The sequence below is a fragment of the Anser cygnoides genome, chromosome 31, assembly GCF_040182565.1.
Source record: "Anser cygnoides isolate HZ-2024a breed goose chromosome 31, Taihu_goose_T2T_genome, whole genome shotgun sequence".
In the NCBI taxonomy this organism is placed as follows: domain Eukaryota; kingdom Metazoa; phylum Chordata; class Aves; order Anseriformes; family Anatidae; genus Anser; species Anser cygnoides.
The window spans coordinates 1295911-1309877 of NC_089903.1; the positions used below are offsets into that span (position 1 = coordinate 1295911).

The 13967-nt window shown below is 58.5% G+C and overlaps 1 long non-coding RNA gene across 10 annotated transcripts; it reads right to left on the reverse strand.

Annotated features, from left to right (window-relative positions):
• Positions 1 to 400: 400 nt before the first annotated feature.
• On the reverse strand, positions 401 to 10777 carry LOC136787944 (uncharacterized). 10 transcript variants are annotated; one of them, XR_010827001.1, is made up of 7 exons: positions 10583 to 10777; positions 9848 to 9913; positions 8088 to 9132; positions 7674 to 7721; positions 7379 to 7596; positions 6647 to 6751; positions 6094 to 6574 (listed from the first exon to the last, which is right to left on the reverse strand). It is a non-coding gene; the product is annotated as an uncharacterized lncRNA (long non-coding RNA). The 10 variants fall into 10 exon arrangements; XR_010827003.1 differs by lacking the exons at positions 7674 to 7721; positions 8088 to 9132; positions 9848 to 9913; positions 10583 to 10777 and adding exons at positions 401 to 663; positions 1682 to 2757; positions 3766 to 4606 and having other exon boundaries at positions 6385 to 6574; positions 7379 to 7667; XR_010827004.1 differs by lacking the exons at positions 7674 to 7721; positions 8088 to 9132; positions 9848 to 9913; positions 10583 to 10777 and adding exons at positions 401 to 663; positions 1682 to 1833; positions 2650 to 4606 and having other exon boundaries at positions 6385 to 6574; positions 7379 to 7667.
• Between the last annotated feature and the right edge of the window lie 3190 nt (positions 10778 to 13967).

A 13967-nucleotide genomic window follows, 5' to 3' on the forward strand; every position in this document is an offset into this window, starting at 1 on the left:
ATTTTAAGCCCCCCCCCCAGGCCTTTAAGGACCCCCCCGGGCCTTTAAGCCCCCCCCATGGATTTTAAGCCCCCCCGGGGATATTAAGGACACCCCCCCCCCGGGCCATTAAGCCCCCTCCCGGGCCATTAAGTCCCGTTGCGTGTGGGGCTGTGTAAAGGCTCCCAAAGGGAGGTCAGGTCTACCCAAAGGCTGCTGCTGGGAGGCTTAATTAGGGGTGTAATTAGGGTTAGGCTTAATATCCTGGGGGGGGTGTTAATGGAGAAAAGGTCTCCTGCCTCTCGACACCCCCTTACGAGGAAGTTGTAGACTGTGATGAGGTCCCCCCTCAGCCTCCTCTTCTCCAGGCTGAACAGGCCCAGTGACCTCAGCCGTCACTGACATAACATAACACAACATAAATATTTCACAATATTTATTTAAGCTGCAGCCTGGGGGTCAGTAATTGCCCCAGGCTGCACCCCGGGGGGGCCTGCCCCAGCCCTTGGAGGAGGGTGGCAGGCTGGCCGCTGGTGGCAGGCGGGCCGCTCTTCCAGGCACTGATGGTGGCCGCTGGCGTCGGGCCTGGCTCTCAGGCGTACCACGGTGGTCAGGCTGCCTGTAGGGGCTCACGGAGCGGCTGCGGGTGTCAATGTCTGGGCTGCCTGGGCTGCGGCGAGGCGCCTGCGGAGACAGGAACTTGCTGAGGCCGTGCTGCGGCTGCGGTGCCAGGCGGGTGCGAGGCAGCAGGGTGCAGGCACCCGGCTGTGCGTGAGCTGTGGGCACACAGTGCTCTGTGCAGAAAACAGGGTGCCCTGTGCCCTCGGCTGGGACTCTGCTCCCCTCCACATCCTGCCCCAGCTTGTCTCCTCCCCAGCGCCTCGCCAGCCATCCTGACCTGCCTGCTCTGCACGTGCTGTCCCAGCAAGAAGACCTGGCCCCCGCAGAGACAGGGGTCCACAGCCGGGCTCAGCACGACCGGGTCCCAACAGCCACCGGCTGCCCTTTTTCAGAGCGCCTTGCAAGGACCAGTACTCAGCTCCCTGCCCGGCCCTGGCCCTGGCCCAACAAGGTGACGGCCTCGGCTCCCTGTTCGGGGAGGTGCTGCCCATCCGCTCTTTGGGATGTGTAATTAAACACACAAGCTCTGTGTGTGCTGAGGACACGCACGCTGGCAGCGCTCAGGTGCGGCTGTGACACACCGACTGCCCCTCTCCAAGGCAATGCCCGCAGCTGGCAGGGCTCATCCCCATGCTCCCAGTAGCTGGCACACCTTGGCTGAGGCGGACACCTGCAATTCAGGGCATCCCAGAACAGGGTGCCTTGTGCTGGGGGGGAACTGGCACTGCTGCGCTTCTCTCTCCGATGGCACCCTCTCTCAGCTCCTGCATTTCTCTTCCTGACCTCGCTTTGCCTACGGCTGTCCCTGGCTCTGCTCTTGCTGCGGAAGGGCCAAGCTTCGCTAAGACCAGCAACAGAAAAATGGGCTCCAGAACAGAATGCCCAGGAATTAGAGGCCACCTAAAGCACTGGACAGCAGAAATTTCAGAAGAGTCTGGTCAAAAACTAACTGCTCACTTCACAATACGCTAACGACAACTGCTTCCTGGCTGGCAGCAGCCACATAATAACGTTGACAAAGATACGGTAACGAATTTGGGAGGGGGAGAGGAGGAGAGGGAGCGGGGGAACAACAACTCACTGATTTTTATGCCTCCAACGCCGGATAAGCACGCACGCAGCACACAAGTATCAAAAACAGGAGGGGAGCCGAGAATGCCACAGTGCCTGCTATCCAGGAACTTAGGAAATATTGGCGCTTCGCAGTGTTTGCATTGTTCTCCCCATCCACGCCTGCAAGAACAATTGTGGACATTGCTGTGTCCTGCGCACTACTGGTAATCTCACCGGAGGTCTGACATTGCCAGGAAGTGTTCTGTTTCATTTGGTTAGCATCTTTGAGCAAGTGAAAATCCTCAGGCCGCAATGCTTCCTGAGGTTCAGCAGAAGCTGGGGAATCTGCCAAAGGCACTGCAACTCAAGGCACTCTGGAGCCTCCCTTTTGCCTCTCAGCTTTGTTTTCCCTCCATCCTTTGTTTCCCCTGCCATAATGCTGAGGGCCCAGTGTCTCAGGTTTGCTCCCCCAGCTCTTTGGAGTTCTAAAAGTTCTTAGGCGCTTGCCCACCTTCGCTGCTCGAGGCACACTCGGAGCCTTAGGGACAAAACTGAACAAAATTCGGGAGCCCAGGAGTGCCAGTGAGGCAGTGCCCTGTTTGCACTGGGTCAGGGCATCACTCTGGGCCTCAGCTCACAGGAGGGGTCCCGTTTCCCATCGTCTGCTCAGTGGGCTTCTGACGGCCTCGTTCCACCAAGAGCAAGGTTCCAAAATCCCTGGGAACTGGGTGCGCTGGGAGGTGACCCCTCTCTAGCCACAGCCACAGAGCTTTGTGAGCGTCTCTCCGCTGCACTGCTCTCACATGCTGTCACAGCCCGGGGAAGACAGCCATCCTCAGGGAGCCACTCCTGCCCTCCTCTGCAACACTTGCTGCCTACTGACACTCTTGGGTTTGGCTGCTGACATGAGCTGCAAGAGCGGGTACCAGGGCAAGAACCTGCACACGCATGCTGGTTCTGGTTGGTGACAGTGGATGACCAAGAAACAGCCTTTACCTGGTGTGGCAGTTGCCTGTGTTGCCCCTGTTCGTTTGTCAGAGAGTGGCAGCGTGCGACCGCTTCCTCGCCAAAGCACCTCCTTCGGCACAGTCTCTCTAACCAGCCCTTTAGAAAGAAAGCAGGACAGTGTGACCCTAAGGAACCGCTCCTCCTTTCGAGGACGGTATCTTTGAAAGGTAGTGCTTCTCAAAAGACATCCCTAAAGTTTAGAAGCTACGGCCTGGGCTTCTGGGGGAGGTACTCACTACTCCAAACAACATGTCATTCACAAAGAAAAATCTAAGTGTTCGACTCCTGGCAGTCTACCAGCACAGACAGCAAAATCTGGCCTGCTGCGAGACCAGGAGATTGCAGGAGATCTTCTTGTTCACATCGCACATAGTGCATTTTTGGCACACTGCAAGATGTTGCTCAATTCGTGCCTTCAAAGAGGACAGAAAAAAGCTGCATCCAGTTCAGAGGCAGGAACAGCCCTTCTGAGAAGCATGTCCATCCCATCATGCTGACTCCATCCCATGGGAAGGGCAAGAGTCACACACATCAGGCTGAGCCGCAAGCTCTTGAACCATGTTGTGGGCACAGTCGTGGGCATCAGGGAAGAGCCCACAGTCCCCAAACAAGAGGAGAAGCACAGCCAAGTCATTTGAAACCCAACTAGAATTGGACAGCTAAATCAGCTGAAACTGAGGTAAGCGCCAAGGGTGCTTTTCCCCTGCAGTGACATGTGTCTCCCGGCAAATGAGACAGCAAGGACTGCTTGGGCTGTGCCTCCTGCCTTGAACTCGCCCAGCTGCAAGCAGCGCTGTGCGGGAGCTGAACACAAGTTCAGCAGAAGCCCTTTGCTGCTGGCTGGATACCAATGTTTGCACGGAACAGCTCGGACCACTTATGGTAGTGCTGGGCTAGCAGCTGCCCCTGGGACACGGCGTGACCCACAAGCGGCAGCAGAGGCTCTCGGCCTTCTCTGGCGCTCACCAGTGCCTGCCAGGTGTGAAATTGAGTGTCTCCGCTCTGATCCATCCCTTCCTGCTGTGCAGGTTACGGTGTGTCCACACATGGATTTAGAACCTCAGCTTCCCAAGTCTTATGGCGGACAGAGTGAAATATACCCACCATGTGCTGCCTCGTCTAACTCCTTTATGAGATCCTCTACGATGTCAGGGGATGTTGGGGAAGATTTTCTTATTTCAGCATTGTCCTTCGCTGTTAGAGGACCTGAACAGAAAGTAGGAAGTTAACTTTGGCACCAGTGCAATTTGGAGAACCAGGGCTTCGTTTGTGAAGTCAGTGAAATGACTTCCCACCCCTGGGATACCAGCTGGGCTCCAGCGCAGGAAGCAGCCGAGGGTCTGGCAAAGCCCTCCCTGGGGACACTTCTGCAACCAAAGCCCCGTGAGAAGTTTCTGTCACATCGACACCTACATCAGTAGCTCTATGGCAGTGCCCTGTTTGCACTGGGTCAGGGCATCACTCTGGGCCTCAGCTCACAGGAGGGGTCCCGTTTCCCATCGTCTGCTCAGTGGGCTTCTGACGGCCTCGTTCCCCCAAGAGCAAGGTTCCAAAATCCCTGGGAACTGGGTGCGCTGGGAGGTGACCCCTCTCTAGCCACAGCCACAGAGCTTTGTGAGCGTCCCTCCGCTGCACTGCTCTCACATGCTGTCACAGCCCGGGGAAGACAGCCATCCTCAGGGAGCCACTCCTGCCTTCCTCTGCAACACTTGCTGCCTACTGACACTCTTGGGTTTGGCTGCTGACATGAGCTGCAAGAGCGGGTACCAGGGCAAGAACCTGCACACGCATGCTGGTTCTGGTTGGTGACAGCGGATGACCAAGAAACAGCCTTTACCTGGTGGGGCAGTTGCCTGTGTTGCCCCTGTTCGTTTGTCAGAGAGTGGCAGCGTGCGACCGCTTCCTCGCCAAAGCACCTCCTTCGGCACAGTCTCTCTAACCAGCCCTTTAGAAAGAAAGCAGGACAGTGTGACTACAAGGAACTGCTCCTCCTTGAACCATATTCTGGGCACAGCTGCAAGCACACACCAGTTGCTGCTGGCTGGATACCAATGTTTGCACGGAACAGCTCGGACCACTTATGGTAGTGCTGGGCTAGCAGCTGCCCCTGGGACACGGCGTGACCCACAAGCGGCAGCAGAGGCTCTCGGCCTTCTCTGGCGCTCACCAGTGCCTGCCAGGTGTGAAATTGAGTGTCTCCGCTCTGATCCATCCCTTCCTGCTGTGCAGGTTACGGTGTGTCCACACATGGATTTAGAACCTCACCTTCCCACAAGCCCTGCCCACCCACCTGCTCCCGGTGGTCGCCATGGCGCAGCCTGGGCACCCCGGGCACACAGGGCCACCAGCAGGAGGAAGAGGACGCAGGCAGGGGCCGTGGCTCCCCACACTCGCACCATGCTTCCACCACCGCCGCTGCAGCTGCAGCTACTGCTGCTGTCAGGACCGGTGCGGAGCAGTGCCTGTGGGCTGGCCCAGCGTCACAATGGGGTGTCGGGATGTCACGGCCCAGCACTGCATCACCGAGAGGTATTGTGACCTCGCAGCCCTCCCGGTGTCACGGAGCAGCGTTGGGACCTCATGGCCCGGCAGCACGCTCCCTCCCCTCTATCAATTCTTTCTCATCCACTGCTGGCTGCCGGGGGCTGAGGGCATGGCAGAAAGAGGCTGGAGGGGAAGGAAGGCTGCGAGGTGGAGATAAGGCCGCGGAGGACAGGAGAGAGCGGTTCCGCTATCCTCATATCTCACAGCCTCATACTGCCCCAAAGTCGCTCTGTATCCCATCGGCAGGGTCGCCATCTCCTTCCTGCCCCCATATCCCTCCCCAGCAGCCTGCCGTATCCCCAAAGCCCCCTGTCCTTAGTGCCATCCATAGCCAGATTTCCCAGCGCGCCCCCATCAGCTCAGGTTCCCGTATTGATCACGCAGCTTCCCCACATCCCTGCATTCCCCTCATATCCAGTGCTGGTGGCATGCCATATCCCATAGCCCCGCACATGCCCCAAATATCCACCACTCACTCCTTAACGTCCCACCCCAATATCCCCCCAGTTCCCTGTACGCCACCCCCCAGGGGCTCAAATGCCACCTCCACATTTTCACACGTTCCCAGTCTCTGCATTTCCAGCATCCTCCTATTGCAGCCCCACAGCTCCCACGTATATGGGCTATGGGACATTCCCCTCCAAAAGCCCAAACACCAGAGCCCCCAGCCACCCACCCCACCTGCAGCGGCTCTCCCACCCCTCCCTGGATGCCCTAACATCCCTAACACACCGGGACAACCAGGCGAGGTGACAGCGGTGGCCATCCAGTTAATGACCCGCACAAGGGCTTGTTCTGATTTGGGGGCTCTCCTTCCACCTTTTTTCTTCTCCTTCACCTCTCCAACCTGCTCTTCCCACCGTCGTGCCCTCCTCGATGCTCCTGGCATCCCTTTTCTTCCCCATCCCTCTCTCACTCTGTCTCAGCCTCTGTCCATGCTTTCATTTTTCACTCACACTGTTTGTCTCTCCATTTCATTTCTCACCCTTTCTCACTCCTTTCTTTTTCCTCACAATTTCCATTTTTATTTCTGGTCTTTCTTCATTTTCTCTTTCACAATCACCCTTCCCGACAACGTCCATGTCTCCTCCCTCCCCTCTACCACGTGAAACGACCCCTTTCTACTTCTTTCATCCTCCCAGGAACCGTTCCTTGCTTTGTTTTCCCACAGGTGAGCACCTGTTTGGCTGCACACCAGTCTTTTGGGATGCGTCTTCAGCAGGGAGCGGTCTTTAGGGGGTGGAATCGCCCACAGCATCTTCCTCTCATTAGTGTTCCTCATACTTATTCTCCTCCTGAAGGGTGTGTGGGGATCTGGCGTGCAGCTGGGAGATCCCGGCAGGGCTGGCTCCAGACAGGAACGAGGCGTCTGCGGGAAGGAGCGAGGTGGGTGGTGGGGAGCCCAAAGGTGGGGCGATTCCCCCCTCAGCTCAGGGTGTACCTTTGGTTCTCCCCCGGGCCCAGAAGAAGAGGAGGATGAGGCTGTTGATGGTGAGGAAGCAGCCGCCCACAACCAGGAGCCGTAGAAGAAGGAAGCAGCTCTTCCCTGCAAGAGGGTGGGACAGGTTAGGAGATGTAGACACAGTTCATGCGTGCTGACGGAGGGAAGGCTGTGAGCATCGTTCCGCCACCATCTCTCTTTCCCTTTCCCCACCCCTCCGTCTCCAGGCATTCTGCTCAGGTCCTGAGTGCTGAACACCCAAAGACTTTCCCCACTTGCTTGGCTCTGCAGGAGGCACTGAGAAATTTGGGAACAATGGCTCGGGAGGCCAAGGAGAGGCTGCTGAGCCATAAAGGTGGACAGAGGGATGCTCGATACTTGTTTGGGGTGGTTGGGGTGATGGAAGGGCTGAGAGGGAGGGAGAGGTGGGTGCAAGACTGGGTGGGCTGAGTCATGGACAGAAGGATGGTGATCGGATAGATAGAGCAGCTGCCCGGTGCAAAAATCAGCTAGTTTGGAGAGGAACGTACAGGGACTGGAATGGAATCGTTTCAGGAAAAAATGGAGAGAGGGAGGGACAGACGGATGGACAGATGGAGAGAGGGATGGTTTAATGGGCTGGTTACTGGATGGATGGATGGGTGGTGGATGGATGGATGGATGGGTGGGTGGGTGGGTTGGTGGTGGATGGACTGACAGATTGTTAGGTGGGTGGATGGATGGCCAGCTCACCTTTCTTTTGGGCATTTATACTGATAGACACGGCTTGGCTTGTGAAGGACGGGATCCACCTCTCAGGCTTTTTTTCCTCATACTTGCAGGTAAAGTTTCCACTCTGTTGGGGACCAGCACGTGGGAGCTGGAGGACCATGGAAGTCCTTAAATTGCCCCCGTGATCTGCTGCATTGTCCTCAGAGCCTTCTGTCGTAGGGAGGACCTCTTGGCCATCCCTGTAGAAGTGAAACCTCCGTACAGTGGCGTCTCCAGGGGCCTTACAGATGATGCTCAGGAGATCTCCTGCCATCACCTCTCCCAGCGGGGGACTCCACCGTCAGCAGGGGCTGGGGAAGGTGGTCTGAGAAAAGGGGAGGAATAAATGGAGACGTAGCAATAAGGACAGCACAAACGGATCTCCAGTTGTTTGCCTTCCCACTGCATGCAGCAAAGCTTGGGATTGTAGGCTTCCTGCCACGACATGAGAAGAGCGCCAGTGGCAGCCACCTTCCAGACCATGCTGGTCCCAGAAAGATAAATCCTCCACCCAGAAAATCCTACTGATTTTGGCGATGGGCTGGGTTAAACCACAAAGCCCACCAATCCTGATTTCCAGGTGAGTTGTCACATTGCGGGGCGATAGCTGACACCCACGTTTGGGCATCTGAATAGTTCTCAGAGAGGAGGGAGAAAGCAGAGAGAAAGATAAAGAAATCACACAGCTCACCTCCAATCTTGATCACCAGTTTTTCGCTGGTTGGGGATATGAGCTGCTTCCGACCTTGCTTGAGGGAATAGCTGCAGAAATGCGGCCCCCTGTGTTGCATTCGGGAGAGGACGAACTCAAACGTGTAGTTACTCGTCGAGCTAAATCCTGAAACTGCCCAGCCAGCCTCGCCAAAAATTTGGTACGTCAGCTTCCCAGTGATGCTGGGGGGAGTGGTGCACACCAGCGTGACAGCGTCTCCAAAGAAATATTCCTTCTGTCCCCTGCAGCACCCAGAGGGTCGGGGCAGGGACTGCGGCTGGGGGATAGAGAGGGAGACAGGCAGGGGGGACGGAGGTGAGGTGCAAGGAGCAGAGGCAGAAGGGACTAACTCCACGCAAATAAAAGAAACTGGCTTTCATTTCAAGGAATACAATAAAAGCACAGAGGGGACCTCGTAAAGCAGAAATGTCTCTGGGCTATGGCTCATTTTATCTCCTTGGGATTCAGCACAAGGTTGCGTCCCGCTGCGGGAAGTGATGAAAGAAAGGAGACTGCAAAAACCCTTTCCACACCCTGGGCAGCTTTGCCATGCCGGCAGAAATGTCCTTAATGTGCTTTCAAGCAATTTTATTTTTTTTTGCTGCAACTTGGTAATTTATGAAAATAGGAAATGGGGGAAGGGGGGGTTGAAAAGGCTAAGGGTGAAGGGTAAAACCCGTCGCTGATGCTCCTCCACAGCAGCCACTGGGAAAACACGTTTGGTCTCCACCTCCCTACCTGCCCCCAGCTGCAAACCCTACAAAAATACCATTGACCCACACCCAAAATAGGAGGAGCAGGTGTGGGAAGGAGAGGGCCGGGAAGGGGTTGGGTCTCAAGGGGTTTCCACTCACCACCAGTGTGTTGACACGAGGCAGGACCTCAACAAAGTGAGATAACGAAAATCCCCAGCACCCAATTTCACCACTGGGTTGTTATGGGGAGGGGGAATGAGGCTGAGGGTCTCCCAGACAGTCACACCTGTGGGACCCCAAATCCAGCCGTGCCCCCAGCAGCTCAGCCCCTGTTTAAGGAGACCCCAGAGGAGTTACCTTCCTCGGAGACCATCTGGCGATGTTAAGGCCCCCCCCCCCAGATTACTAAGACTCCCCCTCCCCAAGCCATTAAGGACCCTCCCTTTTAACCCCATTTTATCCCCCAATTTAACCCCCCCACTTTACCCCCACCCCCCCATTTTACCCCCCGGTCCCCCCCCCCCCCAATTTACCCCCAGCCCCCCCATTTTAACCCCAGCCCCCCCCATTTTAACCCCCCTTTAACCCCAACCCCCCAAATTTTCCCCCAACCCCCCCAATTTACTCCCCCTTTACCCCCAACCCCCCATTTTACCCCCAGCCCCCATTTTACCCCCCATTTTACCCCCAGCCCCCATTTTACCCCCCACTTTATCCCCAACCCCCCCCCACTTTACCCTCACCCCCCTTGTCCCACCCCCCAATTTGGGCTCCCCATTTAACCCCCCCTCATTTTACACCCAACCCCCCACTTTACCCCACCCCCCATTTTACCCCCGGTCCCCCCCCCCAATTTACCCCCAGCCCCCATTTAACCCCCATTTTACCCTCACCCCCTAATTTGAAACCCCCAATTTACCCCTGAATCCCCCAACTTACCCCTGAACCCCCCCAATTTACCCCCGACCTCCCCCAATCTACCCCCACCCCCCATTTACCCCCACCCCCCCACTTTTACCCCCCCCCATTTTTTACCCCCCCCACCTGCGAAAATGCCGCCGCCGCCTCCTCCACGCCCTCCGCCAGCATCTGTGCCAGCTCCAGCCACACCTGGAGGGGGGGAGGCGAAAACCCACAAATATGACCCCCCGTGTCCCCCCCCACCCAAAAAATCGTGTCCCCCCCCCGGGGCAGGGGGGTCCTCACCCCCCCATCCCCATGTACCCCCCATTTCCCCCCGGTGCACCCCCAGACCCCCCCCCATCCCATTGTACCCCCCATTGCCCCCCCCATGTACCTTGGGGTACGCAGGGACCCAGGACCCCCCGGGGACCCCCCCAAGCCCCCTCCCCGAGGAATTGGGGACCCAGGACCCCTTCCAACCCCCCCCAAGGACCCCCCCGTGTTATTAAGGACCACCCCCCCCCACGGGCATATTAAGGGACCCCCCCCAAGCCATTAAGGACCCTCCCCGGGACCCCTCCCAACACCACCCCCCCCCCCAATAAATTAAGGACCCCCTCCGGGCATATTAAGGACCCCCCCCCCCAAAGCCATTAAGGACCCTCCCTGAGACCCCCCAAGCATATTAAGGACCCCCCCGGGCATTAAGGCCCCCGGGATATTAAGGAACCCCTGGGATATTAAGGCCCCCCCCATGGATTTTAAGCCCCCCCCGGGCCTTTAAGGACCCCCGGGCCTTTAAGCCCCCCCCATGGACTTTAAGCCCCCCCGGGATATTAAGGACCCCCCCGGGCCATTAAGCCCCCCCGGGCCCACCTCGGCCTCGCTCCGCCGGGGAGGCTCTCCCGCAGCGGCCGGGCCTGGAGCTCCGGGAGGCCGAGGGCGGCCTGGGCCCGCAGCGCCGCCAGCAGCGATCGCTTCTCCCGCAGCGACCAGGCCGCGGCCCGGGGCCTCCCCGCCGGGGCCTCGGCGAAGCGGGCCGGGACCAGGCGGGGCCGGGGGGAGGCTTCATGGCGCGGGGAGATGGCGTCAGGGCGACGAAACGGGGTGGAAACGGGGGGAGCTGGGAGGGAACGGCCCGCCGGGGGGTGCTGGGAGATGTGGTTCGGGGGGAGGGAGAAAGGGACAGCAGGTCTACCCAAAGGCTGCTGCTGGGAGGCTTCATTAGGGGTGTAATTAGGGTTAGGGTTAATATCCTGGGGGGGGGTTGGGGGTCCCAGGGAGGATCCTTAATGGCTTGGGGGTGTGAGAAACGCTCCGTAGCCAACAACTTGGGCTCAGGCGAGGAGCTCAGCGAAGCAGGAATTTATTCGCGATCGCAGTGGCGGGCGCCCCACGAGCAGGAGCGCGCCTCCTGGTCCCCAAACCCAGTTTACATACTGTTTGGTGCCGGGACCCTCCCCAGTTTCCCCACTGAGTGGGCAATCCAGGCTCACAATCTGTCTGATGCTTCCCAGACAATGCCTGGCCTTCAGTTGCCAGCCTGTTTTTGGGATGGCAATGTTTTCTCCCCTTGTCTGCCTTGACTTAACACAGCGATTTCCACCTGATCGCTCTAAGGAGGCTGGGTGTCTGCATTTTAGGAGGTCACCTGCTGAGCTTTCTTATCACTGTAAGCACATCTCAATACCCCATTCCTTCCTTCTGTACCATGTAACACTGCAAAAACAACATTTCTGTTCCCACGGGGGGCGCTGCAGTTCAAACATCTTTACTGTGGGGGTCCTTCAACGGGGAAATATTGGGGGGGGGCAAAAACTTGGGGGGGGGGCAGCTGGTGGGGGTGGGGGGGGCACCGGGGGGGCCCCTCCTTGTGCCCCCCCCCCGTGGTGGTGGTGGGATCACTTGGCGGCGGGGGGGGGGCGGCGGAGACCTGGGGGGGGGGGGGGGTGAGTGGGGGGAATTTGGGGGGGGGGGCACAAAAGGGGGGGCATCCAAGGGGGGGCATCCAAGGGGGCACCCAAAAGGGGGGAGGGAGATTTGGGGGGGGGGCACCGAAATGGGTGGGGGGACACCCAAAAGGGGGGGCGGGGATTTGGGGGGGCACCCAGAAGGGCGGGGGGGCACCCAAGGGGGAAGTTTTCGGGGGGGGGGGGGGCAGGCACAAAGTAGGGGACGGGGGGGGGGGGGGAAGGGGATTTTCGGGGGGGGCCAGCCCCAAAAGGGAGGAGGGGGCAAAAGTGGGAGAAGGATTTGGGGGGGAGGGCAAAAAAGGGGGAGAATTTGGGGGGGGGGCTCCAAAAGGGGCTGGGGGCAACCCTAAAGGCCCCCCACTCCCCCCCCCCCTTAGGGACCCCCCCGGGAACCCCAAAAGGGACCGGACCCAGCCCTATGGGGTCACCCCAAACCCTGGGCACCCCAAGGGGGGGGGCAATCCCATGGGGTCTCCCCCTACACCCCAAGGCCCCCCGGGGGGGATTTGGGGACCCCAAAATAGGGCCGGGGGCAGCCCTAAGGACCCCCCCCACCCTGAGGACCCCCTAGGGACCCCAAAACCCACCCAGGCCGGGTGCCGTGGGGTCACCCTGCAAATTAGGGACCCCAAAACGGGGTCGGGGGCGACCCTAAGGCCCCCCCCCGAAAAAATAAAGGGGGCGCCCAAGTGAGCCCCCCCCCGAAAAAAAGGGGGGGGCAAGTGAGAGCCCCCCCCCCAAAAGAAATCGGGAAGGGGGTCCTCAGATGAGCCCCCCCCCCCCAAAATAAAGTGAGGGGGTCCCAACTGAGGCCCCCCAAAGAAATTTGACGGGGGGGCTCAAATGGGACCCCTCCCCCCAAAATTGGAGGGGGGGTCCATAAGTGAGCCCCCCCCCCCGAAAGAGCCGGACGGGGGGCACCAAATGAGCGCCCCCAGTAAGGGCGGGGGTCCTCAAATGAGCCCCCCAAAAAAGAATTTAGGGAAATCCCCCCCCCCCAAAAAAAAAGCCCCAAAATCCGGGGAAACGGCCCCAAAATCCGGGGAAACGACCCCAAAATCCAGGGAAACGGCCCCAAAAGCTGCTGCTTGTGACCCGTTTTGGGACACCCCCCCCCCCCGAAAAAAAAACACTTTGTTACCCACATTTGAGACTCCTCCACACCGAAACCCCCAAATTTGGGGAAATCCCCCCAAAAGTCCCAAAATCGAGGGAAATTCCCCCAAAACCGCTGCTTGTGGCCCCTTTTCGGGGACCCACCCTCAGCAAAAACCCAAAATCTGGGGAAATTCCCCAAAACCGCTGCTTGCGACCCCGTTTTGGGGCCCCCTCCTCAAAGAAAACACTAAGTTTGGGGAAATTTCCTCAAAAATCCTCAAATTTGGGGATTTTCCCCCGAAACACGCTGCTTGTGGTGTGCCTGTAGGATTCCCCCCCAGACCCCAAATTTTGGGTGAAAATCCCCCCAAATCCCTCCCCGTGACGTCACTTTTGGGGACCCCCCCCCCAAAAGACCCCCAAATTTGGGGGAATCCCCCAAAGCTGCTATTTGTGCCCCCCCCCCCCATTTTGGGGTGAAATCCCCAAGCTGCTGCTGGGACCCCTCAAAACCCCAAATTTGGGGAAAACTCCCCCAAACCCATTTGTGACCCCAGTTACCCCCCCCCCAAAAAAACCAACCCTTATTTTGGGGAGAAATCCCCCAAAACCCGCAGTTTTGCCCCCCCCCCTTAAAATTTGGGGGAAAATCCCCTAAAAAAAAAAATACATTTCTTACCCCTGCGCCCCCCCGACCCCAAATTTTGGGGGAAATCCCCTAAATCCCGCTGTTTGGGACCCCCCTCCCACCCTAAACGATTTGGGGGGGGCATTTTGGGGCCCCCCTTTACCTAAAACACCCTGGGGGGCATTTTGGGGTCCCCCCTCACCCTAAATCATTGGGGGGGGCATTTTGGGGTCCCCCCGCACCCTAAATCATTGGGGGGGGCATTTTGGGGTCCCCCTCACCCTAAATCATTGGGGGCATTTTGGGGTCCCCCCCACCCAAGTGCCTCGTTCTCCCGGGGGGCCCCCACTTCTGCCCCCCCCCCCCGCCTGTACATAAACGCCGCTCCGTCCCTGACCCCAAAGCCCCAAAATCCGGGGAAACGGCCCCAAAAGCTGCTGCTTGTGACCCGTTTTGGGACACCCCCCCCCCGAAAAAAACACTAAAATTTCAGGGAATTCCCCCCAAAACCTCTTCCCCCCTCCAATCAGGGACCCCCCAAAAGCCCCAAATTTGGGGAAAT